Source organism: Myotis davidii, unplaced genomic scaffold (assembly GCF_000327345.1).
Source record: "Myotis davidii unplaced genomic scaffold, ASM32734v1 scaffold162, whole genome shotgun sequence".
NCBI lineage: Eukaryota > Metazoa > Chordata > Mammalia > Chiroptera > Vespertilionidae > Myotis > Myotis davidii.
The window spans coordinates 2,345,291-2,352,702 of NW_006300036.1; positions in this window are offsets into that span (position 1 = coordinate 2,345,291).

Consider the following 7,412-nt stretch of genomic DNA (forward strand, 5'->3'; position numbering starts at 1 on the left):
TGCAGGCTGGCCACAGCCCCCAGCCACCCAAGCTCCCAGTGGAGGCTGGCTGGAAGCAGGTATCTGGGATTTATTTATCTTCTACAATTGAAACTTTGTTGCCTTGTACGGAGGCCACAGCCTGCCAGGGCAGGCAAACCTCCTGCTTGCTCCAGCTCTGTGGCTGCCTGTTGCCATATTGGTTGGGTTAATTTGCATATATTCGCTCTGATTGGCTGGTGGGCGTGGCTTGGGGCATAGCAGAAGTGTAGTCAATTTGCATGTTTCTCTTTTATTAGACTAGATGTTATTTTCAATAAAATTAATCCTTTGTACATGATAAATAGAAAAAGAATCAATAACATCAACAGCTAATAACTTCTAATATTTTGTTAATTTTTTTCTGTTTTCTATGTTCAATTAATAGTAATGAAATCACACTGAATTTGTTGTTTTGTTTCACAGTTGTTGAGTTAGTTCTAACAAATGGATTTCCTTCCTTGTTTAGTTATCTACTGCTTCATAACAAATTGCCTCAAAACCTAGTTGTGTTAAAGAATAAAAATGGGTTTTGTTAAATCTCTGTGGGCCAGGCATCCTTTGTGTAACTGGGTGATACTGGCTCTGGGGTCTCTCCTGAGGTTGCAGTCAAGATGTTGGCCAGGACTTCAGTCACTTGACAATTTCAATAAGAATGGAGGGTCTGCTTCAGAGGCGGCCCAGTGACAGGTGTTGGCAGGAAGCCTAGGTTCCTCACTGGCTCTGGGAGGAGGCTTCAGTTCCTCCCTATGAGCATCTTTCTGCAGGGATGTTCAATGTCCTCATGGCATGTCAGTTGACTTCCCCCAGAATCTCAAAGAGCTATGGTGTCTTTTTGAACCTTGCCTCACCAGTCACACTGCATCATTTCTGCACTCTATTTGTGATTAGATATAGGTCAGCCCTGTTAGACATGTGAGGGGCCTATATAGTTTGAATTCCAGCATCCAGAGATCATGTGGATCAACTTGGCAGCTGGTTATGATGCTTTTAGTAACAATTCTTATAACACTTTAACATGGTGGTATAAAGAAATGCTCTTGTTTTGCAGGAAATGGCTCCTCCAACTTAGAGCTGAAAATAAAGATGGGTAAACACATGCCATTTTAGGTTCATGGAGTACCCAGACTTTGACAAGAGACTCCTGCCTCCCATGAGTCCTCTGGAAATTTTTATTTCTCACAACTGGTGCCCCTGACTTCCCCCATTGTTTCTCAGGACCACTGCATGATTTTCCCGGAGACCTGCCCCCCAAGGGGGCACCAAATTGGAGACAGGCTTGGACCTTTGTCCTCGGGGCCTGCAGGGTCTCATCTAATCCCTATTGAATGCTTAGGAAACATCAAACAGAAAAGGGAAAAAGACTTCACCTCATGTCTCTATTCTCCCTTTTGCAATCCTCACAAAACAAGATGAATATATTGATGGAGAGGAGGGGTATATGTGTGAGAGTAAATCAGCATCTCTATATCCTGCCCTTTGGAAGTGTTCAGTGAAATCACAAATGACATCCAAATATTTTGTGTCAACATGCATCGGCACTGATTGTGAAAAAGAGGAACACATCCCTCCTTCTGTTGCTTTAAAATCTTCTATTAAAACATCTTGGACTGTGAGGATATAGAAAGAGAAACAGAGAGAATGTATAAACATGATAATAAGGCCATATTTTGCCCTTGCTTCCTTTGCAACAAATCACTTGGTAACTCTGAGCATCACACAAGAGGCAGACATCATATCTGTTGTAGATACATTAGCTTTAATCAGTTTTGTAACCTTGCATTGACAAAGGGATCACAGAAATTTAGGTTTACTTTTGCAGAGAGAGCTAAAGGGACATTTGGGTCAAGGTCACTTAGCAAATAACATGCATTGCTGATTACAACTATTGTCAGTCAAAACTGTGGACTTGTTAAAGGTATCTAGTTGAAGGTTCCAATAAGGACAGTGTGGAGTTGGAGACCTGAATCAGAGGGTCAGGGCCTTAGAGCCAGTTGTATTTAAACTTTTGAGTTCTTGAAACAAGATGTCTGATAACAACTTGGTTGGTTCATTTCTCAAAATTGGACTTGGCTTTGTTATCAACATGTAAATGCATGCATATCAGACACTCAATAGGGCTCCAGAAATGACTTTCACTCTGGAAGTCCAAGCGAGTTCAATGGACATAAATGGGAATGTAAAGGCAAATCATGAAAAGTTGACATTAGTTTTGTTTGGGTTTTTGTTTTTTAAACTTTCTCCCTCTGGATTTTAAATTTTTTTGCAGTTTTACTACATAAAAAAGGTAAAATGGTATTTTCCTGAGACAGACAAAAATTAATAACAATATTTGCAATCACAAATATAGTGCAGACTGTATGCTAGGCACTGTCTTAATTGCTTTTCCCATGTTATCTCCTTGAATCCCCTCAAAGCTCTCTGACTTTTAACCCGATTTATAGAGAAAGAAACTGAGGCATAGAGTAATTAATTTGTCCAAGGTCACACAACTGTTAAGGAGTGAGATAGGATTCAAAAGATGGAAGAATCTGGGCCCAAAGTCCATGTTCTTAAGCATCCCCTAGGCTACCTCTCAATTACAGAAAACATGACTCATAGCAAATGGATAGAGTTCTTGGACCTAATTCATGTAATGACTAGCAAAAGGCTCACAGTGGCCATATATTAAATCATCATTCTTCCATATTTAGAATATTTAATTACACTTTGGGCAAACATTAAGCATTTTAGGCAAATAGTGATACATAGGAGGCATGATGTCTTTATCTTAGGGACCAACATCTGTAATGTGGGTTCTTTCTCTGTCTTCTCTATGACCTCCCCTCTGTCTTCCCCCTCCCACCTCATACATAACATCAGCAGAGGGATTACTCTATCCAGTGAAAGAATTCTGGAACCAAAAATAGCTCATATTTTCTGCTGTATCCTCTTGCACGAAGTCACTAATTTGAGAATAAATGCCTTTTTGTTTTTGTCACAGCCGCCTAAGGAAATGTCAGTTCTGAACACTACTTGGATTTGTCTTCCCTCAGACTCTGAGCTTGCAAATGAGGGCAAATATACAAATCATTACATTTAAGAGAAGACAGATCTCTTATCAGTGTCAGAAAAAAAGTGGAAACTAAAAGCTCATAAAAATGCTAATGATCGTGTCTCTCCCAAACGCTCTGGTTCAGTACAAAGTTCCTTTTTGATAGCGCCGCATAATGCACTCCCCCCTCTTCCCTGCTAATCTCCATTTCTCAGTATGAACATGGAGCAAATAACACAAATCTATAAAAAGATACTCTGAATTCACTTCCAAATATAATACTTAGATAATAATGCAATTGTTGGGCAAAGTAGCGTGCTTTACTCATTTACACAGCTGGGTCCTCCCCCACTTCCTCTCCGCAGCAGCAGTGGGGTGAGCCTGCTGAGCACTTGCTGCAGGACAAAGGCCACTCTCCAGGCACCTCCCTCAGTTTCCAACCTTTGCTCACATTATAGGGTTTTGTTTGTTTGTTTGTTTGTTTGTTTTTCTGCCGTTTCTTAAATACCAGCCAGGGAGAAATGGTTCTATTGTGTGGCCCTTGTCATCCCTGTAGTGATAAGCCTGAGTTCATGTAAATGAATAAATAGGGCCTGTGCACTGAGGCTACCATAGCCATTGAGGAGAAATCTATAGCATCATCATTTACATACAGACTAGTTCTACAAGTTGTTTGAGTAATATCCATTGACGAATGTCGAAAAAACATAGTTTCTATTGACCAGAGTTGAAAAATGTAATGCAAAATAATCAAAAGTGCATAATTAACCCTGAAGAAAGGAAAAGCTATGAGGTAATTTTTATTGATGCTTAGCAATAAGTCTTTTCCCTAGATAATGGGTATTGTCATGTTCCGTGAGAAAGAGAAATTTACTCATTCATAATTAGCCTATTTTTTTTAAAGTATACTTCCCATAGGTGACATCAAAAATGAGAATGACCTCATGTATTTTTAAGCCAGGTGATAAAATGAAGTGCCTGCTTACAGAACAATGGAACACTATTGTTTAAGGATTTTTGATGTGCTTTCATCCAGAAATTAAATCTGTCCACGATACTTTAAAAAGCTATGGAAATATAATGGCAGAGTAATAACTTCATAACACATTTTGTGACATTTTATTGCAAAATTGAGTACGGAGTTCTATTATATTTGAACTTCAAAATTTTGCTTCTGTTAACTTTTTGATGAAAAAAGGACATATTTAAAAAAATATAGCAATTGAAAAATACTGTTGTTTTATTATGGTTCCAAAAGATCATTTGTGAACTTAATAAAAACATTTTACATGGGTATGTGATTATAGTTGTGGGGTTTTTTTTGGAATTTCCTCTTTTTTTCCTTACCCTCTTTCAAAAATCAGAATAAGAGTGGGTCAGGGAAGAGCTATTAACTTGTTCTAGTGAAAGTGGTCCTCAATAAAGTTCCCAAGTTTTAAGACAAATGCAACAAACTCCTAAAACAAAACCCACTAGAAACATGGTTTCTATAACTGGAATTTGTTTATTGGAACATTGACTATGTTTTATATGGTAAACACTTAGCACTCTATAAACTGTCATGTTCCTCCTGTCCTTTGACTGGTTCTGCAAATTTCTTATTCTGTTGTGCTGTTGGATCGTATTTTCCTCATTTCTCTGTTCTTTCCTAATTTTCTAAAGACTTCCTTCACTTCCTTTCTGTAGCGACACAAATCAGAGCTTGTTTGTTTTCTCTGAAATTGACCCAGTCATATATACAGGGTTGTGCAAAAGTTGGTTTATAGTTGTACTACAAATAAATAGTACAAAAATCTTTTTTTTAAATATATTTTTATTGATTTTTTACAGAGAAGAAGGGAGAGAGCTAGAGAGTCAGAAACATCGATGAGAGAGAAACATCGATCAGCTGCCTCCTGCACATCTCCCACTGGGGATGTGCCCGCAACCCAGGTACATGCCCTTGACCGGAACCGAACCTGGGACCCTTCAGTCCGCAGGCCGACGCTCTATCCACTGAGCCAAACCGGTTTCGGCTAGTACAAAAATCTTATATAATAAAAGCCTAATATGCTAAGTGTCCAGTTGACAGGTCGGCTGTTCAACTAATCAAAGCGTAGTATGCTAATGATATGCTAAGGCTGCTCAACTGCTTGCTATTATGTGCACTGACCACCGGGGGGCAGACTCTCTGATGCTAGGTTAGCTTGCTGCTGGGATCTGACTGATTGGGAGTGAAGGAGACAGGCTGGACCCACCCTGGAGCCCTCGCTGGCTGGCCAACTTCCCTCATCCCTTCTTTGCCTCGATCGTGCACTGGTGGGTTCCCTCAGCCTGGCCTGTGATCTCTCAAAATCCGGGACGTCTTGGGGGATGTTGGAGAGCTGGTTTAGACCCAATCCCACAGGCCAGGCCGAGGGACCCCATTGGTGCACAAATTCATGCACCAGGCCTCTAGTGAATAAATAATAGTGCAAGAAGAAACTTTGTGTTTCACATACTCACAACGGTTAAACATACTTTTGCCTGCCCCTGTATTGGGCAGGCATCTGTGGACATTAAAAATAGAGTTGTAGAGACTTTAACATTTTTTTGTAACCTCTGGATGGGTTTGTCATGAGGTCAGTTGGCCTTAGTGGATAAACTCACCTGAATATAGGACTCCCCAACAGAGCATAGCTTGCATTTAGCAGGTGCGTTGTTTATGAAGTAGGGGTATTCTCAGCAAGAGACACCATACACAGACTCTAACTTGCAGTCAGGTATAAGGTGGCATCAGCTGGCTAGTGTTCAGTCCATTCACTGGAAGATCAGCTTCATAATGACCCCAGTGACCTCTGACCCCTGACATCTTGGCTGAACTTCATCACAGACCCCAGGTCAGATCCACATTATTTGTCCCGGCTGAAAAAACTGCATGTGATAATATATGTTGATTATTTTAAGCTGCTGGGTTTTTGGATCTTTTGTTTCACAGCAATAAGTAGCCAATAACTGTTGCTAAGGCCATGGGAAAGGTGCTTACTTACTTAGCAATGGGACTTGGCAGTATAGTGTTTTCAGCCGCCACCGACTAAGTGGGCTGAGCCCAGGGCAATGATCAGTGCAAAGAGTAACAGAGTCACATATCTAGCTCATACCCATGGTGGATCCAACAGATGCCAGTTGCTAAATTAGTCTCTGTGAACTTATAACTCTGAGGACACACAGTGCCATTAATTCAACATTAGTTCTGTTTAACTGTAAAGATAACACCCTTAAACTGGCCTTCTTTTGTAGCTTCTGATAATTGTTAGCGTTTACTGAGCCAAAATCTGTGCTCACTACCATGCCACATCTCTCTTTCTCTAGAAAAAAATATCTCCTCTAATCCTACCCCGACCTGCAAGATAAGTATTACTTCTGTCAATAAGTAAGTAAATGGAAAGGGCCTTTTGATAATGTAAATATTAACACGGGAAAGGATAATTTAAAGCATTCATCTCATTTTTCATACTCCCCTAAGAATATCTCCCCGCTACATATTTACTTTGTTATGTTTCAAAATTAAAGACACTCGTGCTGCTGTTAACAAGTTTATCAAAAGGATTATTTCCTTTCCTAACTCATTCACTCTGCTCCTCCTTTTCATTAACTTGGATAATGAAACATTACCTGGTTTCCCTCTTTGTAGACACAAATTTGAGAGAAGAAAGCAAAACATGTATCAAGAACATTTATTGGAAACCAAAGATGCCATGCCCTAGCATTGAAGTATCAGCAAGATGCCAACACCAGGAAAGTATTGATAGGAACTAAAACACACAATGGGAAGAAGAGAAAGGCTTAGACGTGGATATAATTCATAACTGTTACTGACACTATATTTTACAACATACTTGTTATTCGGGAGTTATTTTTTAGCACTGGAATATAGGGAAGACACTGACCATTTATTTTTATTTTTTATTGTGATGAAAAACATACAACATACAACTTTCCATATTTTTATTATAGTTCACATTCAATATTATTCTGTATTTCAGGTGTACAACATAGTAGTTAGACAATCATATACTTTATAGGGTTGTCCCCCTGATATTTCAAGTATTCCCCCCTGGACCATACATAACTATTAACAATATTATTATTATTATTATTATTATTCGTAGTAGTAGTAGTAGTAGTAGTAATAGTAGTAGTAGTATATCAGTCCTTGGAAGCATCATATGTCTAGTATTTAAAAAAATCACAACTCCCCCCATTTTATAAGGTTATTTTAAGGGACAGGGATTAAGCATATCATCTCTCCCATCAAATTTTTCTGAAAGCTCCACCTCTATTGAAAACAGATATTTAGCAGGAAACTACAAAGTTCAAGTTAAAAGAGATGTGAAGTGAA